The sequence below is a fragment of the Triticum urartu genome, chromosome 3 (genome assembly GCF_003073215.2).
Source record: "Triticum urartu cultivar G1812 chromosome 3, Tu2.1, whole genome shotgun sequence".
Classification (NCBI taxonomy): Eukaryota; Viridiplantae; Streptophyta; class Magnoliopsida; order Poales; family Poaceae; genus Triticum; species Triticum urartu.
Window position 1 is genome coordinate 210,570,607 of NC_053024.1, and position 16,994 is coordinate 210,587,600.

The following is a 16,994-nucleotide window of genomic DNA, read 5'->3' on the forward strand; positions in this document are numbered from 1 at the left end:
TGCTTAGCTTTGGGTTCAATCTTGCAGTGTCCTTTCCCAGTGACAGTAGGGGCAGCAAGACACGTATTGTATTGTTGCCATCGAGGATAACATGATGGGGTTTATATCATATTGCATGAGTTTATCCCTCTACATCATGTCATCTTGCTTAAAGCGTTACTCTGTTCTCTTGAACTTAATACTCTAGATGCATGCTGGATAGCGGTTGATGTGTGGAGTAATAGTAGTAGATGCAGGCAGGAGTCGGTCTACTTGTCTTGGACGTGATGCCTATATACATGATCATACCTAGATATTCTCATAACTATGCTCAATTCTGTCAATTGCTCAACAGTAATTTGTTCACCCACCGTAATACTTATGCTCTCGAGAGAAGCCTCTAGTGAAACCTATGGCCCCCGGGTCTATTTTCCATCATAATAATCTTCCAATACTTAGTTATTTCCTTTGCCATTTATTTTACTTGCATCTTTATTTCTCTTTATCATAAAAATACCAAAAATATTATCTTATCATATCTATCAGATCTCACTCTCGTAGGTGACCGTGAAGGGATTGACAACCCCTTTATCGCATTGGTTGCGAGGAGTTTATTTGTTTGTGTAGGTGCGAGGGACTCATGCGTGGCCTCCTACTGGATTGATACCTTGGTTCTCAAAACTGAGGGAAATACTTACGCTGCTCTACTGCATCACCCTTTCCTCTTCAAGGGAAAACCAACACAGTGCTCAAGAGGTAGCAAGAAGGATTTCTGGCACCGTTGCTGGGGAGTCTACGCAAAAGTCAACATACCAAGTACCCATCACAAATCCTTATCTCCCGCATTACATTATTTTCCATTTGCCTCTCGTTTTCCTCTCCCCCACTTCACTCTTGCCGTTTTATTCGCCCTCTCTCTCTCTCCTTACTCCCTCTGTTTCTCTATTCGCCTATCTTCTCTGTTATCTCCCGAAAATGAAGTTCTTAATTTTAAGCAAAGGGAAGGAGAAAACCTAAAAGACGCTTGGTATAGAATTTGCAATGCTCAAAATAGATCTACCAGGAAGCAATCTACTTCTATTCTTCTTTGCAATTTTTATGTAGGTGCTATTCCTTGGCACAGATATGTCCTTGATACCATTACCATAGGGAACTTCTTGGGTAGCCACACTTTTGATTCCTATAATGCTATGATAGATTTGTTTGGCTCACCCCCTCTTTTGGTTAATGGAACTATGTTAACTTTGGAGCATGTAATGCAAAAACTTGAAATTATTGAAAATAAAGTTGCTACCGTAGAGTTAATTGAAAATTTCGATAAAAAGATCCACAACCAAATTACTCAATATGGATCTAAAGTAGGAGTCACTTTGAAAAATATTAAGGAGAAGGAACCCATAGTTAATGAAAGAATAAATCATGATTCCACTAGAATCGATAAACTTGAGGGTATCATTACCCACTTGGGAACCGCTTTTTCTTCCATAAAGAATACCCCAAGTCCTCCAACTAAAATTGCCAAGCTTATGTATGTTCCTAAAAATAAGAGTGAATCCTCTAGCAAAGAAACCGTGGATCTCAAATCTATATGTATTCATCCTAATCTTTTTACTATCATTAAGGAACCATTTCCTACTAATGATTTTTTAGATTTTTTGCCTAGAAGTTTGATTATTGATAAAAGGAAAGAAACTCCTAAAGGTGATAGATGTGTCATTAAAGAATTACCAACTAAAGATACCTAGATATATCTTCGCTTTCATGCCTAGCTAGGGGCGTTAAACGATAGCGCTTGTTGGGAGGCAACCCAATTTTATTTTTATTCCTTGCTTTTTGCTCCTGTTTAGTAATAAATAATTTATCTAGCCTCTGTTTTGGTTGTGTTTTTTGTGTTTAATTAGTGTTTGTGCCAAGTAGAACCGTTGGGAAGACTTGGGGAAAGTCTTTTTAATCTTGCTGTAAAAAACAGAAACTTTAGCGCTCACGAGAACTGCTGCCATTTTTATTTGGAAAGTGCTATTTAGTTAATTATTTTTCAGAGGATTAATATATAAATTCCTTACGTCCAGAAATTTATTTTAGAATTTTTGGGGTTCCAGATCTTGCGTTAGCTACAGATTACTACAGACTGTTCTGTTTTTGACAGATTCTGTTTTCCGTGTGTTGTTTGCTTATTTTGATGAATCTATGGCTAGTAAAATAGTTTATAAACCATAGAGAAGTTGTAATACAGTAGGTTTAACACCAATATAAATAAATAATGAGTTCATTACAGTACCTTGAAGTGGTGTTTTCTTTTCTTTCGCTAACGGAGCTCACGATATTTTCTACTTTAAGTTTTGTGTTGTGAAGTTTTCAAGTTTTGGGTAAAGATTTGATGGATTATGGAACAGGGAGTGGCAAGAGTCTAAGCTTGGGGATGCCCATGGCAGCCCCAAGATAATATAAGGACACCTAAAAGACAAAGCTTGGGGATGCCCCAGAAGGCATCCCCTCTTTCGTCTACTTCTATCGGTAACTTTACTTGGAGCTATATTTTTATTTACCACATGATGTGTGTTTTGCTTGGAGCGTCTTGTATTATTTGAGTCTTTATTTGTTAGTTTTACACAATCATCCTTGCTGCACACACCTTTTTGAGAGGGACACTCATGATTCGGAAATTGTTAGAATACTCTATGTGCTTCACTTATATCTTTTGAGTTATATAGTTTCTGCTCTAGTGCTTCACTTATATCTTTTAGAGCACGTTGGTGGATTTGTTTTATAGAAACCATTGTTCTATCATGCTTCACTTAGATTATTTTGAGAGTCCTACACAACAGCGTGGTAAATTGCTTTAATCATGTTAGGCATTCAAGATTAATACTAAAATTTTCTTATGAGTGTGTTGAATACTATGAGAAGTTTGAAGTTTGAAACTTGATAATTGTTTTGAGATATGGAGATGGTGACATTAGAGTCGTGCTAGTTGAGTAGTTGTGAATTTTAGAAATACTTGTGTTGAAGTTTGTGATTCCCGTAGCATGCACGTATGGTGAACCGTTATGTGATGAAGTCGGAGCATGATGTATTTATTGATTGTCATCCTTATGAGTGGCGGTCGGGGACGAGCGGTGGTCTTTTCCTACCAATCTATCCCCCTAGGAGCATGCGCGTAGTACTTTGCTTCGATAACTAATAGATTTTTGCAATAAGTATGTGAGTTCTTTATGACTAATGTTGAGTCCATGGATTATACGCACTCTCACCCTTCCACCATTGCTAGCCTCTCTAATACCGCGCTCCTTTCGTCAGTATCATACACCCACCATATACTTTCCTCAAAACAGCCACCATACCTACCTATCATGGCATTTCCATAGCCATTCCGAGATATATTTCCATGCAACTTTCCACCGTTCTGTTTACTATGACACGCTTCATCATTGTCATATTGCTTCACATGATCATGTAGTTGACATTGTAGTCGTGGCAAAGCCACCATTCATAATTCTTTCATACATGTCACTCTTGATTCATTGCATATCCCGGTACACCACCGGAGGCATTCACATAGAGTCATATTTTGTTCTAAGTATTGAGTTGTAATTGTTGAGTTGTAAGTAAATAAAAAAGTGTGATGATCATCATTTTTAGAGCATTGTCCCAAATGAGGAAAGGATGATGAAGACTATGATTCCCCCACAAGTCGGGATGAGACTCCGGACTAAATAAAAAAAAGAGGCCATAAAAAAATAGAAAAGGCACAAATAAAAAAATGAGAGAAAAAGAGAGAAGGGACAATGCTACTATCCTTTTACCACACTTGTGCTTCAAAGTAGCACCAAGATCTTCATAGAGAGTCTCCTATGTTATCACTTTCATATACTAGTGGGAATTTTTCATTATAGAACTTGGCTTGTATATTCCAATGATGGGCTTCCTCAAAATGCCCTAGGTCTTCGTGAGCAAGCAAGTTGGATGCACACCCACTTAGTTTCTTTTTGTTGAGCTTTCATATACTTATAGCTCTAGTGCATCCGTTGCATGGCAATCCCTACTCACTCACATTGATATCTATTGATGGGCATCCCCATAGCCCGTTGATACGCCTAGTTGATGTGAGAGTATCTTCTCCCTTTTTGTCTTCTCCACAATCACCATTCTATTCCACCTATAGTGCTATGTCCATGGCTCACGCTCATGTATTGCGTGAAGATTGAAAAAGTTTGAGAACACCAAAAGTATGAAACAATTGCTTGGCTTGTCATCGGGGTTGTGCATGATTTGAATACTTTGTGTGATGAAGATGGAGCATAGCCAGACTATATGATTTTGTAGGGATAACTTTCTTTGACCATGTTATTTTGAAAAGACATAATTGCTTAGTTAGTATGCTTGAAGTATTATTATTTCTATGTCAATATTAAACTTTTGTCTTGAATCTTTCGGGTCTGAATATTCATACCACAATTAAGAGAACTAGTCGTAAACCCGTGCTTTGCACGGGCTAGCCTATTAAGAGTGCTAACTTTGTATAATTTTAAAAAATAATGTAATTAAACTATTATTAGTTGACAATGGCTTTGGAATTGTTTAATCATTTTATTGATGGGGCAAACATAAATTTTCATGTAAGGTGCGGTAAATTTTTTCGTATATGTACCCATTTTTTCAGCACATACAATGGATTTAGAGCCATTCTTAAACAATGTTGGACAATTTAGAAATTGGGGTCTTAGTTTATTTCACACCCGGGAAAATTTATGAAAACAGTGAGATTCCTTAATTAGTTCTCGCTTTATTTCGGATTGTTGTCATTGGTCTCGATGAGTGCTTAACTTTACCTATTTAATCAGTTCCACTTCTTGCCAGCTTAACAGTGGCTAAATCTAAAGTTGTTACGACGAATTTACCAATGGTTTCCAAATTCCGTCTCCCTTATCTATGAACATATAATTGAATTGGCTAGTACCATCTGAATTATCCCTCCAACCCCCTTCATTTCCGAGGTGTCCCCACACCCAGGCGAACTCCCTTTGCAACTCTATGATGTGTTGTTTGCATCCATATCCCATTGCACAGGAGTTGATTGTACGTGAGTCATCGGACATTGCTGGATTTTTTATTTAAAATTTGATATTATTTTCGAGTCAGCCAAAGGAAATTAGTGATTTGTAATGTATTTTTATATGTGTTGTTTTTCGGTCCTTGCCATTATATTGTTGTCATATACATGTATTATTGTTCTGTGGTTTTAGGCATATAAATTACATGTGTAAACACATATTAGAACCTTGTTTTTTCGCAATGCTAAGAGTTCCTGTTACGAACATGTACTGTATCAATAAAATTCATGCAGAGTAAGGAATGAAAAGAGAAACATGTTGACTGTACAGTTTCTGCAGATGACCTCCAGATATTTTACTTGAAGAAAACCCATGAAATGAAGGGATGTATCCAATTGAGAACTTATGTCCCGAACTGAAATATAATTTATTGATAATAACAAAGAACCTATGCTAGTAGTAGTAGTAGTACTAAAAGTATGGAACAAAAGGAAAATTATAAATAGTTCATGTGTAGCCAAGTAGCCGGTTAATCTAACAAAACTTAGGAACAACTATTGTTTTAACAACTGAAATAGGTATTATCTACACACTCTTTCTGGTACATTATGACACTGATGATGCATAAATACTGAGAACGATTTTAAATGAATCCTTCCAACTTTATGCATGGTTATCCCAAACGGAATACTACACTACTCTGTCAAAATGAAAGAAACCGAAGATTGCACTATTCTGTACAAAAGTAAGACACATAAAACTGCATTATTATGTAAGAAAGAAAAAACTCAATACTACAGTAATTAGTTTTAAGAAAACTCGAGAAAAAAGAGAATGACAACATGTACAGTGAAACAGCATGTACCATCTTGAGTGCTCTTAGTATTCAAATCAAGAAAATTCCTCCTTCAAGAGATCAGCATTGGCTTCGTGTGCAGTTGTAGTCGCTGATGTGCAGAACGCAGAACCAAGCATGCACTTCGGTCTGATTAGCTGGAAGTTGGACGCCATGATGGGTTCTGCCCTACAACCTTGATGGAGACCCTCTCAGAGTACATGTTATATTCGCATCATGACGACCTTATTCTTTGATGTCTCGTAGCTCTAACGACGATGCTAGCTACATGGTAGAAGTGTCGTCCAGACCTGCACCGTGTCATGGTGGCAGCAGCAGCATGTCCCCTGGTTATGTGAGATGTGGTGATGTCACTAAGGCTTCATGAACTCAGCAGGATTTAACAACGACATTCTGCTGGAATCAGCACGGACTTGCAACGATTCGTAACCAATTTAGCTAAATGCAAACATGGATGGCTTAAGGAAATACCACTGAACACCATTAATGACAAAAGATATATAATCTGAAAGCTAGATGGCAATACTTAGTGACATTAATATATACAATAGTCAATTAGTGAAAGAGGATACACATCTTCAGATGAATTTGCAATTAAGTTTCATGAACTTCTGAGCTAATTTATTTTGCATAAAAGAGCTACATATGGATTTGGTTCACGGTTTGGCCGTCGCAAGAATGAAGTTTGTTAAACAAAGTTTGAGAAAAAAACATTGCCAGGCGAGAGCTAATACAAAAAGAGAAATCAAAGATTGGAAATATTAATATTTTACTAAAGGAAGAACAACATGGCCAACAAACAATTGTCCCACTGTTATACTTTATATGCTACTAACATTAACCATCAGTACCATATAAAGAATCTTGATTTCCTCTCACATGGATTTACCAATGTATGGTTGCTATATCTGTCCTAATACCAGACCGAATTGACTTCTGTTTCAAATGTTTTTCTGTCTGGTTGTAGTTTTTATAAAGGCCCTTACAAACCGGTGTATGGTTGATTTGATTAACAGAAAAAGATGCTCCATTTTGTAGCACTTGAGCACCATAGAGATCTCAGAACTATGATTTGCGATGCATAATTTTATAAATTTACTCCAGTGTCATGCCCAACATGGACTACAGAATCGTGTATTTCATCGCAGCGGTACAACTACGTCCTATTAGTTCAACACCTCTGAACCATGACTTGATGCACCTGGACTACGGCAGAGACGCAGATCAGGACGCTCTGGTATACAATTTACTCTCCATCTATGTCAAAGTCAAAGTAGGAGAAAGATATGGGATCGTTCTGAACACTGAATAGGCTAGTACTACGTGCATTATCCCATAAAATTGTATATCTTGATGGCAATTCTATATATTGTACTCCCTCCATCTCATAATGTAGTGTCAAAAAACGTATTACATTAAGGAACGGAGAAGTATAAGTTAATAACCATAGAGGAAAATTACATACGGATTGTTCAAACCTTCCACATGGCAAGAAAGAGTATGATAAAAATGAATAACCTGAGGTAGACTGAATATTTGAAAACCGGACCATGTTTCGAAGGAGAATTTATTATATGGATATAGTACTGTTCATTTTCAGATTTTTCGTCTACATTAGATTTTATACCATGCATATACATTGATACAAATCCATCTCCTACACGGCTTCTTTTGCGCAGCTATTTCCTACACGACATCATCATTATTGCACAAATTTTCTCCCGGAAAAAATTTATTGCACAAATTTTATATGGATTCCTGGTGGAGAATAGAAGATAAATGTCACGGTGCCAGATACATATATTAGTAAAAAAGATATGATTGCACCAATCAATAATTACCCATCGGACATCCTAGCTATCATGATTCGCCGTCTTGGCCCTATTCCTACGCGGCGTGAGTACTTCCCGGCGAGGGGCGACCATGATGACGACGAAGCAAGCTCGTTGTTCCTCTGTGGCATAATCCTGTACAAAGCAAACACCATGTGTATTAATCGATTAGCAATGCATCAACGTATAAAGTAGCCAGCTAGCTAAAATAGATTGATGGATTCTGGCAGCATACCACACACAACGCTCGCACGCAGAATCGCTGGATTTATTACAGGCTTGAGTACTACTTGAACATGTACATGTATAAAGTGCACCCAACTCATGCCACTATACAGGAGTGACTAGTATAAGAATCTGAGCTCCCAGTGCAAAAAATAGAAAAAGCCAACCTGAGGCCACTGGATTAGAGATCAATGGTACAGATTCTGGTGGAGGGGCATGTTCCCACTTAATGTCCATTTCACGAAAACCCCCTACCAACACTTGAATATAAAACATGAACTTTTTACAGTTTTACAAACCCTTCAAGTCACTCGTCCATTCCAAATAGCACACGTTGAATGTCATCCCCCCTAGAAGCTGTCATATTTCAGTACGTGAGAAAGTTGACCCATCCCCTTCAAGGTTCCAAGCACAACTCAACGTACATGTTCTTCTCTAAAAATTAAGAACTAAATGTACAGGACCAATTTATGGTTTAAAAACAAAACAAATATGGCAGAAAGAAAACTGTCCCTCAAGGCAAATATAATTTATCCAGACTTGGTGAGCAACCTTCTAACTTATTACAAACTATATTGCCCAGTCTTGTTGCTTGATCTTCCACAGCCAAGCAACAGAAATGCCGGCATGATCGAAATGATTGAAGTAAATACAAATGAACATATATCTTGATAATGTAGAGGGCTCTAGCAATTAAACAAGAAAACTACTAAATTCATTTATAACTATTATGCAACACTAAATTAAAGTCAACATTAAGCTTCTCTAGTAATAAACACCCACATCTCATAGGATGCGAAAATGAATTTCACAAGGTATTTCTATTTCTGGTCACTCTGATCATATACATGGCCTGATTAAAACAGGACCATTTATAGCACATGACCGACAACAAAGGATTTAAATTATCATGCAGACAAATGAGTTTTGCTCCTGCAATTGTAAGCAAGGGAAGCCTATGCTAAGCGCTTCTTCTCTCCATATGTACTCCTGATGCTTCTGGTTGTTAAAGCATCATCCATCTACAAATGAAGACAAATGAAGAAAAAAAATTATAGTTCACATCAGAAGGAAAGAAATTGAAAATAATTATGATCGTTGGTAGACTAAATGGTTGTAAGGGAGAAAAACAGAGCAAGCTGTAACAAGCATATATGTTGTACTTTAACCACTAGAATAGTACATTTAGGTGACTAGCATGAAAATTAAGTAAGATTGTCAGAACTGAAAACATTGACCAGAGTGCTACATCCTTTGCAAGTGAAATACCAACATCAGTAGAATAACCCAAAAGAATTGCCTGCAGCAGAGGTGTAGTGCTTAAAAAGTATTTAATATTAATAATACAAATTTCTAGGCTTGAATAACAGTTCATGTCCTAATCATGTGTGTGCTTCACAATTAAGAATGGGTGTTAAGTTTTTTTTCTAACTCGTAGATGAGGAAAATGTAACATCTTACAATAAATGAGTGGAGCCTTGTTAGAATGCTGCATCACAAAAACGTATGGCAGACCAGTGAAGAGAAAAGAACAAGAATACCATATGGCAAAATATATTCAAAGCTTAACAATGACCGATCACTTGTATCATCAGAAAAGTGAAGGTGTAATTTGATGTTGTTACAAGTTCCAACTCTTAATTGTTTTGTTCAATATCAAGTTCACCTGACTTCCAATCAACCAGAACAGTATGATTCAGGAATGCTCGTATAGAATAAGAAAATTGCAACCGAGCATTGATTTAAAGGCAAGTAACCCTCATCGCTCAAACTTATGAGCTGAAGAACATACTTTATGAATGTTTGACAGATGCAAATTATTATTCTAAATCAATAGTAAACAAATAATTTGATGGCGTGCATAAATGGTAGTCTTCAAAGCAAGAAGTGCAAACCTCCACTCTTGTGTTATATTATTCTTAGAGCATGTCCTTGCATCACGGAACACCGCTATCATCCAAATGATGCATTTCCGTGGAGCATATAAAGCTAGAAGTCTATTGTCACATCTCATACATCCCAATATGACTTGCTTGTCAGACTTACTAGAGCATCAGCGCCAATTTTTAACAGAGTAATAACATTGTACTTGACCAAGATCAAAACTTGACTAATAAACATGGACAAGTATCTATTGTGTGAAGTATTGGTAGTTGGTACATATTCCCTTTCTGTATAGAAAATCAAGAGTTTGGGCATTGTTTAAGATGGTTAAAGGAGATGGTAATGATGGCCAATTTTAGTTTGTGTAATCTTTAGACCTGTGTGTTTTTTGATACAATATCACAGCTTTCTTTTGAAGAAAAAAAGAGAGCCCCCCTCTCTGGTTTCCTTTATATAAAACCAATGTCTTACTAGTTGCAGCAGAGAAGGGAAAAACATCTAAAGAACTCTGGAAGTGTTTCGGTTTATTTAACAGTAGAGCAAGTCTAAATAACCCCTGGACTGGGGAAGCTCAAATTTCAATCACTTTGGCTGATTGGAAAGCAGTTCAATAGTGATACACCAAGCTTGTCATCAGCCAGTAGAATACACATTACCACAACTAAATCATGCACTAATCAGCATGCTATTGCTGGATCCGGAATGAATAGATCAAACATAGACACGCATACAGGAAGCTAACAATTAAAAAACTAAAAAATGTTATAAAATAGAAATTCAACGAACATAAGCATCATCTCATAATGAGTCCCTCACCATGGTGATCGAGGACCTGGCACATGCAGCCGTCGATCTGCGTCATCGCGAACACGTCCGTGATGCGGGACTTCCGACCAGTCACCAACCCGTCATATAGTCCAGCACGGTGAAGGTCGGGTGGTGCTCCTGTGGAGCAGACTGTGGCAGAGCTGGATGTGGCCGAGACGATGATGTGGAGCGCGACGTCGGGGTGCCCGGAGGTGGATCCAGACGGCCTGGGTGGCGGAGTAGTTAGGGGAGGGGCCACGCATGGCGGCGGCCTCCCCCCGGATCTGGATCGCCGCCACAGCCGGCAAAGAGAACGGAGATGTGTGAGAGGGTTCAGTCGTTTGCACATAATTATTCAGAATCGGGGGACCTTTCTGCACAAACTTTTGTGACCGTGAGTATAGATCCCACACTCTGGAATATGTGCCATCGATTTCTAATTCGACGGCCCATGTCACTTTTTTCTATTTTTGCACTGTAAGCTTAGATTCTATACTAGTCGCTCCCACTTGTCATCTGCGATGGAAGATGCTTCTTGGCTGCCACGTATCCTGTGTCGCGAGGGATGAGGCTCTTCCTGCTGAAAGACGCAACAGTAGCCAGCTGCGGGTGCACTTGTAGTCACCACCGTACGACGATGGCTTGCAGTCGCGGTGGCGGCAGCATCATGGGATTTGTGGGACGTCTCTGCATATAGATCGAACAAATCAGGAGAACCAGTCCTGCACGACTCTGCAACGTTGTTAGTTAGCAATAATATTTTTGTGTTAGCCCAGTAGTAGACAGATTAGCCTTTAAAATAAGAGAGTAGTAGATAGATTTTTTTGCGGGTGAGTAGTATATAGATTGACATGGGAGTTCTTTTCTCCTGTGTTTTAAAATCTTTTTTGCCCAGGATTTTATTAGTTGATCTACACTGTAAAAATACGGCCCCACCAAATTAACGGTTCGTAAAATCTAATTAACGAAGGAATTTCTAGGGTGTCAAGAATTAATATAGGAATAGATTAGATTGAAATTATGCCAAATAGCATTTCACATCAAAAATTCTGTTTTATCATTTACCTACTCAAGGACGAGCAGGAATTAAGCTTGGGGATGCTTGATACGTCTCCAACGTATCTATATTTTTTTATTGTTCCATGCTATATTATATCCTGTTTTGGAAATTATTGGGCTTTATTATACACTTTTATATTATTTTTGGGACTAACCTATTAACCGGAGGCCCAGCCCAGAATTGCTATTTTTTTTGCCTATTTTAGGGTTTTGCAGAAAAAGAATATCAAACGGAGTCCAAACGGAATGAAACCTTTGGGAACCTGATTTTCGGAACGAACATGATCCAGATGACTTGGACCCTACGTCAAGCAATCAACGAGGAAGGCACGAGGTAGGGGGCATGCCTACCCCCCCAAGCGCGCCCTCCACCCTCGTGGGGCCCACGTTGCTCCACCGACGTACTCCTTCCTCCTATATATACCTACGTACCCCCAAACTACCAGATACGGAGCCAAAACCCTAATTCCACTGCCGTAACTTTCTGTATCCATGAGATCCCATCTTGGGGCCTTTTCCGGAGCTCCGCCGGAGGGGGTATCGATCACAGAGGGCTTCTACATCAACACCATAGCCTCTCCGATGAAGTGTGATTAGTTTACTTCAGACCTACGGGTCCATAGTTATTAGCTAGATGGCTTCTTCTCTCTTTTTTGGATCTCAATACAAAGTTCTCCCTCTCTTGTGGAGATCTATTCAATGTAATCTTCTTTTGCGGTGTGTTTGTTGAGATCGATGAATTGTGGGTTTATGATCAAGTTTATCTATGAACAATATTTGAATCTTCTCTGAATTCTTTTATGTATGATTGGTTACCTTTACAAGTCTCTTCGAATTATCAGTTTGGTTTGGCCTACTAGATTGATCTTTCTTGCAATGGGAGAAGTGCTTAGCTTTGAGTTCAGTCTTGCAGTGTCCTTTCCCAGTGACAGCAGGGGCAGCAAGGCACGTATTGTATTGCTGCCATCGAGGATAACAAGATGAGGTTTATATCATATTGCATGAGTTTATCCCTCTACATCATGTCATCTTGCTTAAAGTGTTACGCTGTTCTCTTGAACTTAATACTCTAGATGCATGCTGGATAGCGGTCGATGTGTGGAGTAATAGTAGTAGATGTAGGCAGGAGTTGGTCTACTTGTCTTGGACGGATGCCTATATACATGATCATGCCTAGATATTCTCATAACTATGCTCAATTCTGTCAATTTCTCAACAGTAATTTGTTCACCCACCGCAATACTTATGCTCTCGAGAGAAGCCTCTAGTGAAACCTATGGCCCCCGGGTCTATTTTCCATCATATTAATCTTCCAATACTTAGTTATTTCCTTTGCCATTTATTTTACTTGCATCTTTATTTCTCTTTATCATAAAAATACCAAAAATATTATCTTATCATATCTATCAGATCTCACTCTCGTAGGTGACCGTGAAGGGATTGACAACCCCTTTATCACGTTGGTTGCGAGGAGTTTATTTGTTTGTGTAGGTGCGAGGGACTCATGCGTGGCCTCCTACTGGATTGATACCTTAGTTCTCAAAAACTGAGGGAAATACTTACGCTGCTCTATTGCATCACTCTTTCCTCTTCAAGGGAAAACCAACGCAGTGCTCAAGAGCTAGCAACGCTGCGCTAGTTGTCGGGGTCCGGTAAGGAGATCTAGAACCGTCGAGTAGGGTGTTTGTGGAGCGGCTCCGGTAGGGTGGACTATGGTGTGGGCGAAGCGGATATGTGGCCGTGGACGAGGGCGTCGGTGAAGCTGCTCCGGTGGTTGGGTTAAGGATGGTGTCGACGATGCGGATCTGCGATCGTGGACGGGGCGTCAGAAGCTGCTCCGGTAGGTTGGATGAGGGTGCGACGAAGTGGATCTGAGGCCGTGGACTTGTGAGTTGGCAAAGCGGCCCTGGTAGGGTTGAGAATGGTATAGGCGAAGCTACTCCGGTAGGGTTGATGATGGTGTCGGTGAAGCGGCTCCGGTAGGGTTGAGGAAGGTGTCGGCGAAGAGGATCAAAGGCCGTCAACGGGGGCGTCGGTGGGGCGGCTCGGGGGTGTGTGTGTGTGTGGACGAAGCGTCTCCGGTGGAGAGTACGAATGAGCCGCTGCAGATGCGCTGCGGTTGATGAGAGTACCGGTGAAGCAGATCCGATGCCGTGGACAAGGCCAGCATTGAATGGGCTATGGTATAGTGGTGGATGAGTAGTCTACATGTTTCTAGGGGAGGTGGGAGGCGTAGATGCGGCCGCAGAAGCAGATCCGGCGAGGTGGACGCCGATGACAGTGAATGCGCTCTAGTACACCGGTGGATGAGCAGTCTAGGGTTTCGAGAGGGGAGGGGTAGAAAGGCCGATGAAGTATGGACGGCGTGATGTAAGATGCTCCGGTGTTGTGGAGTTAGTTGTTTTTGCGGGAGGGGGAGAGGAAATGGGGGTGTCGTGTGGTGGGAGGAACCAGAAGTTAGCAAAGCAGCCCTGACCTATTATGTAGATGAGGGCGGTATTGTAATTGTTATTCTCCGTGCACCAAGGACAAAAGGGGAATTTCGCGTGCTAAAGATTAGGTGGCGGAAATTTTAGAAAGATGCGGGAGATTTTGCCGCCCGCGGGATCATTCGTATCTAGTTTCAACTAATTTTGGACCATGCTAGTGGGAAGGTCATGCGAGACTGTGTACACGGGGCACGCGTCAGTAGTTAATAACTGGTGTGAAGTCCATCCTAGAAAAAAGACAATAACTCGAGATGATGCGCCGATAACTTGGACATTCACACGTGTGTGGCCAACCGTACGGGTGTAGAGGCGCGTTCACAAAAAAGGGATCAAGTGCTCAGGATATGTATTTGTCGTGTAAATAGATAATTTAGTGCCATTGGTTATTTAATTTAAACATAATGCATTGACGTGTTAGTGTGGAGATGCACAAAAAGAAATGGATATTGTAGTCCCACAAAAAAATAGATATTGTAGTCCACTACTTAAAAGTGTTACCTCATATGATTACATATCCTCCATTTTATAAATTGCGTATCCATTGAATTCATATATGAATATTACATATATTACTTCATAATAGAACCTTAAATCATCCAAGACTAATGAATTTGAATGCAATAGTAACAATGGTGCATGTACATGATAGCTACATTGCTTGTTTGAACAAACATCACTATAATTTTGGCATGCACAATTGAAAAGGTTTATTTAGATAGAAAAAATGTGATATGTGAGTGTCCAATCTTTATAATGTTGAATCTATATTGTACCTTTGGCCACGATACGAAATAGATATTGATTTATATTCAAGCGATGCACGTCCAGGATCACTACATAGTGATACGTGAATGAATTGTGCAATCTCTCTCACACGCATACATATCTTATTTCCCCGTGGGCATCGGAATCACACACGCACACTTTGTGTATTTCTCCCCCTCTGTCAAGGTTAGAATTCATCTTTCTACCCCGTCCTACAAGTCTCTAACACAGAAACACACACACTCTCTTTGTCGAACACGCCCACCCCTTTAATTCCGCCCACCCACAACCACTAATGTCTCAAGGTATAATTATGTCTCTCACACGTATGCCTAAGGTTAACTCGAGTTTTGGAGCCATATGAATACATACAATGGGATTCCAGCAGAGCACCTTTTGTTTTGAGACTTCGCTCTCTCTCTCTCTCACACACACACACACATGCGCGTAGACATTGTTTCTCGCTTCATTTTTTCCGGCACTTGCATGCACACCGTTTGTTTATCTTCGTGATGCTTTAAGTATGCCTCACACACATGCTATCTACATATCCCTTAATATAGATATGTGTCACACAAACTCCTTCTCCCTACTAGCAAGATGCACATGCATTGCACGAAACATCAAGATGCATTTGTATAAGTAGTTTATCTTGTGAGAGAAAAGAATGAACGAGGGAATGCCTTATTTACAAATATGGAAAGGGGTGTGGGTATCTTTTTGGAAAATTGCCATAGTTTCCTTCCTATCCGTCGGATATAAATCGGATGGCCTATATTGCAGGATGGCAGGAACACCATCATCACCAACTCTACTTTTATAAGAGTATAGATATGTAAGTGTCACTGCCCCCACACCCACCCACACACACTTCCCGACACCGGAGGAGTAGGGTGACACCTCGATCTTGATATTAATCTATCAACTGACTTCTCTCTCAAACACACACACACACACACTATCCGACACCGAAGGAGTAGGGTGGCACCTCGATCTTGATAGTAATCTATCTACTCCTCTTTTAAACACACACACATACACACACACTCTCTCTCTCTCTAGTTGTGCCTCTGTGCCTACCGCGCACACTCTCGATACGCTTTTCTCCCCCCTCCCCCCCCCACCCCAACAATGACAACAGAAGGGTGACAACTCGATCTGATCTTAATCTGTCAATTGGTTTCTCTCTCAAACATTGTGACTATGTGCCTCGCTCACACACACTCGATACATCTTTTTCTCCATAGCCCCCTTGATATGTAGACTTCTCGCGCGCGCATAGCTGTAGTGACGATGACGCGGAACCCAGTGTGCCTTGTTTTTACCGGCCTCATGTGATAGTTTTCACCCTGTTTTCTGTTAATTAACAAGGCAACCTTTTTTTGTTACTACCAGTGAATCTGAAATCATTTGGGGCAGACATAAAATATATCACTTCAACCCAATTATCGTAGTAACTATTTTAAAAGAAACTAGCTAGATGCCCGTGCGTTGCACGGAACATCAAGATGCATTTGTATGAGTAGTTTATCTTGTGGGAGAAAAGGATGAACGAGGGAAGGCCTTATTCACAAACGTGGAGAGGGGTGTGGTATCTTTTTGCGAAATTGCCATAGTTTCCTTCCTATCCGTTAGATATAAATCTGACGGCCTATATTGCAGGATGACACGCACACCATCATCACCAACTCTGTTTTCTACTCCCTTCGTTCCTAAATATTTGTCTTTTTAGAGATTTCAACAAGTGACCACATACGGAGCAAAATGAGTGAATCTACACTCTAAAATATGTCTACATACACATCCGTATGTGGTAGTCCATTTTAAATCTAAAAAAGACAAATATTTAGGAACGGATGGAGTATAAGAGTAGACATGGAGATATATCTCCAGCATGGTCTACAACAAAAATGTGCTGGACTGGTTAGCGTCGGATGCTCGCAACGCAATGACCTGAGTTCGAATTATGTCTTTAACTTTAGATTTTTATATTATATATTACTTATTTAATATATACTTCTTTCACTACTGTACTGACAGTGGAACC